This window comes from Gavialis gangeticus, unplaced genomic scaffold (assembly GCF_001723915.1).
Source record: "Gavialis gangeticus isolate Ggan-Ray unplaced genomic scaffold, GavGan_comp1, whole genome shotgun sequence".
NCBI classification, from domain to species: Eukaryota; Metazoa; Chordata; order Crocodylia; family Gavialidae; genus Gavialis; species Gavialis gangeticus.
The window spans coordinates 9,541,864-9,548,923 of NW_017729014.1; positions in this window are offsets into that span (position 1 = coordinate 9,541,864).

The following is a 7,060-nucleotide window of genomic DNA, read 5'->3' on the forward strand; positions in this document are numbered from 1 at the left end:
AGATGGGCGACACAGTGAACTTGTTCACTGGCATGGCATTGGATCAATCATTGTAAAGTCTAAACTAATATCAGAAAGGTGAAACAGGGTGTCAGTTTATAAACTTAAGTATGAAATGTTGTAACTTGAAACGTTGCAAGTCAAGGACTGCCTGTAGCTGTTCAAGCTTAGCCCTCAAGTGATGGTCACTAGCAAATGGATCATTTGATGCTCCTGGTCAAAGTATTTTTGAATGGTAGATACTACAGCAGGGACTGGCAACCCCCAGCACAGGCCAGAGTGTGACATGTGAAGATATTTTGCTTGGCATGCTAGCCCTTGGTGTGGATAATGGGGTAGCTATTTGGGGCCTGATTGTTCTTGTGGCAGTGCAGCTCTGGCCCCTTCCCCATCATCCACCCCGAGGCACACATGCGCCCACTGGCAATGAACTGGGCCAGGGCTCCGAAGGCCCCACGGCAGCTGCTTGCAGCCTCCCTGCTACCTGCCATGAGTAGCCTAGGCTCCGTGGCAGGGGCCTGCCCAGATGCACGCATACTTCAGGGCGGATGGCGTGGAAGGGACCAGGGCTGCGCTGCCACAAGAAGGATCAGGCCTGCTGCGGCTCCCCCATCTGCCCCGGCACACTAACATCTTGCAAGTAGACATTGCTGGGTTTTTTGGCACTCTGCTCAAAAACATTGCCGACCCCTGTACTATGGTACCTGGATTTGCAACTGCTGAGGTAAGAAATAAAAGCAAGCAATATTTAATTATTTAGTTTTCTTACCTTTCTTTAGTTGGAAAGGTGTCTCTATATACTACAATTATAATACATGTTGCGTGTGTATACCAACTTTCTGTACCAGCTGGGAGTGTGGTCTGTTGCATTCATTTACTAGGAGGGACTAACTGGTTCAGCTTGAGGCATGAGCTTTCATAAACAACCTACTTCCTCAGATGCTAACATACTAGTTCACTTACTAGTTTTATTTTTTTAAATCTGATACCAAGATGGAAAGTGGGTGGCAACATAAAAGGAAAAATAAAGCCATGTAGACTGAATTGGTGCATGAGAAAATACCTATATGTCCACCAAAAATATTAACAGCCCAATAGATAGTGACTTCTAAAAAGACTGTTTTAAATGGCAGCTGATTTCTAATCCAGCAAAGTGAGTTTAATATTATCTTTTAGTTAAAAGAAGTTATGTTTTTCATCCAAGTTAAAAATGGAATCCCTTCAAAACTTTTTTCCAAAAAAAATTTCCAACCCCATCGCTTGGGATAAAACTAAACATGAAACATTTCAGCCCAAAAAGAGATTTTTCAAAAGTCTGGAAAAGCTGGTTGTGTAATGAATTGAGTTGCAGTCTTAAATGTGAGCTTTTGAAACTCTCAACTTGTGGCTGGAAACACTTCAAATTTAATTTTAAATCTTGCAGTTCCAAGTGATATTGCCATTTCTTTCTATTCCCTTGATGCATTTTTATTGCAGCTGATGTTTCAGCTGTGAGCTTCAATGTACTCTAAAATGGAACCAGTTCAATTATTCCTGCTTGCCATGTGCCCAAATGTACATCCCTGTGCTCTTATCCGTATGTTGATTTCTACCTCTAGCAGCTGCTAGGAATCGTTTTGCTGGCAATGGGATACTTGCCAAGACACTGACTGGGAGTGTCAGGAGGTTAATGTCTGAGTTGATTTCCCTGAAATTTAAACATGCTTAGATTTCTCTATTACAATTGTGTTTACCTTTGCAATTTTTCTTTGTGCCTTATTTAAACATTGATTTACTTTATTTTATGCATCTCTTGTATAATTAGGTTGTTATGCCATAGGTGGAGGAAAGTCATGTGCAGCTTGACTTCTAGTTGTGCATCTCAACTCACTTCTGCTGTGGGCTAAGACCCTTAGAAGATTTGAATACTCTCAGAGCTGGAATAAGTTTGGATATGAATCCAAACTGAAATTGTTTTTGAAACAGGCCTTTCTCTCTGCTGTACTTGTCACCGTTCAGATGATGGAACACTGCAGTTGTTTCTGTGGCTCCTAAACAGGCGCTGATCTGACAACTGACTTTTTCATGACATACTTGTGCTGACTTGGAGCAAACTGGCAAGATTACCTGCATTAATGCTACAGGACAGTGGGGAGCAACCTCTTTTTGGCAGGCATGCCACAAATTAGCCCTGCACCCTCCCTAAATGTCACTCTAGTCCCTTTTCCCTGCCTGCTCTTCTTTCTGTTTCCTTCCCTGTTCTCCCTGCTCCACTTACTGCTCCGCTTTCTGCTTCCTGCCCTACCTGCCACTGTGCTGCTTGTCCTGTCCCTAGTTGGCTGTGTGTCACACAGAGGCTGCCAGTGCCACGTGTGTGTGCTGCAAGTTGGCCACCCCTGCCATAGGGTATTTCTACATGGCAGTCTTTTGAATAGAGATGGTACATGAGCTAGTTTGGATCCCAGAAGTAGTTTGATGCCAGCAGTGCACAGCTCTGCATAGGTAGCTTACTCTGCAAAGCATCAAGGCAAACTAGTCCATGCAGAGTTCCCCACTGGCATAGTTAAGATTGCTCCTGGTAGCTATGCTAGCTGATACAAAACTTGTGTGGCTGCCTCTCCATGGCAATGCACACATGACCTTGTCTGAAGTGGGATGTTGTTTGCTGTGGTTAATAGCTTTTTTTCTTAAATGATTTTTCTCACATTTTTCTGTTAATGTCTTAAAAGGCTTTAATTCTACCAGAAAGCAATATCTGCTTGAAAGTAGGAAATAACTGCAAAAGTATCCCTTTGTCAAATAGTCTATTCAAAAGGCAGTGTGAAGGCTAAGATTTTGGTGTGCTTTCAACCATTATTGAACCCACAGTATAGATTCAAGAATTCTTGAAACTACTTAAAGCACTGACATTTTGTTGTACATGCCAAAAAAAAAAATTGCTTCTTCCAGGAACTTCCAAAGTAAATAGAATAACTATTCACTGCAAAACCCTCACCAAATTCTAAGTAACTGTGTTTGAAGTGAGTCTATCGTGTTGGGTCGTGCTTCCTAGAAGGGTATGATGCTACTGTTTAAAACGGCTAAAATGTAATTTCTTGTATTTTTCTGGGATGAAGGAGATCGAATAGGAAGAACAGACCAGTGGACAGGTCTGATGCCAGTAAGTTCTGACTTACAACGTTCTTGTTTAATCCTTTGAAAGGGAGAAAATAAATCGGTCACATCTTAGTTCTAAACATTGGTCCTGCCTAAGGAATGATGAGTGAAGCTGAGCAATTTGTATCATCCTTCACCAATCCTTGTGAAAGGAGGAAGGTCCAACTTGCCGACCAAATAGCTCTTGTTCATTGTTCTGTAACAAAAGGGGAAAGCATTGCCCTAACCAAAAGACCAGATCCCTATAGATATAGGGTACCAAAACATCAGAAGTGTCCATCCTGATTTCTCTGCTGGTCTTCTACATCTACCAGGTGATAGATAATGAAATCTGCACAGCTGAAATATTTGATTGCTACCTATTCTTGGTCAGATAACTAGTATATTTGTTTACTGTCAGTGTTTGTAAGCCACCTAAACTTACTCCAATCGAATGAGTGTAAAGCTTGAAAGAGTCCTAAAAGCAGGCATGCACCACTCCTAATGCACTCTTTCTTCTCAATATTATTAATAGAAGAAGAATACAGAGCATCCAAAAATTGTCAAACTAGTCAAAACTATTTGAAAAGTAAATTAAAATAAGTGCTATGGGTGTCACTTAAAACAAGCCCTAGCAAGCCTTTAATTCAGTTGTAATTTATTCTGCTGTGACTCAGTATTGTTCTAAGCTTTACCAATGAAGGCAAACCATCTCCCCACAAGCAGATATTCAGCTAATCAGCAATTCCCTTGCTGCCTGATTGGGTGGGGCAGCATGTTGCATATGATTGGCAGATCCCTGGTATTCGGACATCAGGCCATCAAAGTCTGTCCCATCTCTTACCTTCTGCACCCCCCGCACCCCTATAAATGGGCTGCTTGGCTTTCTCTCAAAGGGTATAGCAGATGCATTCGGGAGAAGATGAGGCTGTCTGTTTTGTTCTTTTGGAAATTTGCAGCATACCATTAAAATATTCTGTTGGCTACATTGGAAGATTGGAAACCTCAGCCTCAAGGTTCAATCCCTTGTACAAATGTGCAACAATTCCTTTATCCTTTTAAAAAAGGAATCAGCACTTGGAAGCTGGTTTGATGTATAACCTTACTAATCAAACAAGAAATCACAATCCTGAAACTTTGTGATTTAAGAATGAGTGTTCAGGCTCTCCAAAAAAAAAAAAAGGCTGCAAATAAATTTCTGAAATGTTTAATGTGAGCTCCACTGTGTATAATTTAAATTCTGGTTTAGTTTAAAAAGCCAGATAGGAAAAAAAAGGAGAATTGTTGCCTGCCTCTCATGAGCCAATGGCACTAAAATTTGGAAACTTGCTAATAGGACAGTTCTTTTATTTCCAGGGTCTTGATATTTTAGTTAATTATGAACGCCCGTTGTTTCTGCTGGACTCAGGGAAAGGAGTATAGTCTCAAGGAATATAGTTCCCAAAAGCCAGTTGTCCCTACCAGAAAGTGCACTGCTCAAATTGATGCAAATTCATTTCCTTGTTGGTGGTCTTGGCAGAGGGACCAAGGATGAAATGGCTATAAAAACTTAACACCTTCTAATATAAAGCTATCCCGTCAAGTTCTCTTACTGAAGATGTGTCTTGTAACAAGCCTAAGTCAGGGGTCTGCAGTGTTTTGGGGCAGAATGCCAAAAACACCTGTAACCTCAACTTGTGCCAGGGGCGGATGGCAGGGGAGTTGCAAGGGGTCCGATCCTTGTTGTGGCAGCACAGCCCCAGCCCCTTCCCTGAGGCACTTGTGCCAAGCAAAATGCCTTCGCTTGCTATGCTCCGGCACGTGCCAGGGGTTGTCTTACCCCTGTTATAAGCCTTATACTTGTTCTTTAAGCAAAATATGCTACACCAAACTGTTATACCAGGACTTCTGTCAGTGTAATGACATCCTCCCAAGAATCTTTGCCAGCATTGTCAGGAGGGGAGGGGAGAAGGGAGAGGGAACATTTTTCATTGGTATAGCCAGTGGATCCAATTTAGCCTCAATTCAGTAAAGCTAGAGGAGCCTGAACTGTTACTTTCCATTCTTGTTCCTGTTCTTAAGCCCCACAGATCCCAAGTGCTTTGGGGGGTGGTTCAGGCTGGGAACTGCTTTTCTTTGCTAAGCACCCTGCCCTGGGGGGGAAAAAATCACATCTCCTTTAGATGCATCTTTCTTGAAGCATCCGAGATGCTTACTGACAAACAACCTCAGCTCAGGCTCCTGTCTTTAGCCATCCCCATCTTTCAGCAGCATTTAATTTCCCTGTTTTACAGAAGTGTGTGTTGAGAACACAAGCCACATAATTAAAGTTGCATAATATCATTTGCAAAGAGGGAAGCATCACCCTTGTTCACATATTCCAAAATTATCTGAATGGTAGAAATATTATTTCCCTTATAAAAAAAGAAAGGCTCATTTAAGAACAAAGTCCCTGCCTGCCCCTTCCAATCTCCCAAAATGCAAACCATGAGAAGTCTGCATTCATGCACTTTCAGGCTTAGGCCAAGTGAATTTTACCATAATTTAAAACAAAGGGAGGCTCTTTTTTTCTTTAATTATTTATAAGCCATTTGCCTTACATTAGTGCTGCATGACATCGTTGACCCTGAGAGGCAGTCACCTGGTGAGTTGGAAGTGGAGAATGAAAAGTGTATTTGATGTACCAGATTTAAAAATGACACAATACGCAAGGGAGAAAAAAAAAAATGTCTGTTGAAGAGGGTGTACTATCCAGCCCATTAGACAACTCTCTCAATGGTATAAGATGGCAGCATTTTCAAAGTTCTTACAGTGTATAGACCCAGTTGGACACAAGGGTGCAACTCCATCTGGTGGCATAACTCATAATAAAGCTAGAATAATTAGTTCAAAGGAAACCCATAGGGAAATGGTAGTCCATATGTTGCTGAGTTATTTTTCAGGGTACAGGCTACTCTTCTCCCCACCCCCATTTGTTACTGTTAAAAATCAGTTGAAAAATGCTAAATTTGGCATTGCAGATTTTCATGGAAAATGTAAGAGGTTTTGTTTTGACACTTTTCAGGAATTAATTTCAAAAAGAGAAAAATGCAATTTCAGCTTTTGAAATGCAAGATCCATGTTCCTGTTTAGTCCCTGTAAAAGAGAGCAAATTAAATTTTCAAGGAAACAGGATAATTTCAACCAAAGAAAATTTCCAAGAGAATTTTCAGTCAAACCTGTGCATTAAGAACAACACTGAAAATGTTGGTCATCACCAGTTTCCTTTTACTGCATGCCTTCTCTCCCTGCGTTTTTCCCCTTCTCTCCTGCTTCATTTGTAGGCTTGGCCCTCTACACTAAAACATCCTCTCTTTCCTTTACCTGTCTTGTCTGCTTTCAGTCAGCTTTTCTGTGGGTTTGTTTGCAGCTCATTATCAAGCTTTTTGGTAAATCATCATGGCCATGTTAGATTCTTTAAACACCTTACTATGCAAGAAACAAGATCTAGAATTTAATACACCTTCATCAATAATCAATTACTGACAAAGGATTTTATTTTTTAAACTGATCTCAGTTCCAAAAAAGGTTGGGTTTTTCTGATAACTTAAACCAAATGGCTTTTTAAACAGTAATCATCTTGCAGGGAATGTGTTGATTAGAAGCACACTGTCTTTAGAACATGCAGACATGGAGAGGGTTTTCATTGGGTTGAACTTAATAAATACAAGTCCCTGCTAAAACACATGTTTAGTGTCATCTAAAGAAGTCTAATTCCGGCTTATCTGCTGCTCATTTTATAAGACTGGGAACTCGAATGCCTTGCTAGCAAAGCAAGTACACAGCAAAGAATTGTTGCTTACTGTGGCTGGTGTTCGGAAGTGTGAGTCATGCTATTTAAAATGGAATTACATTTTTTTTTAAATTTTAAGCTTGCATCAGTTTTCCCTGCAGTCCCTTAATTTGTTTCCATAATTACGATAGTTCA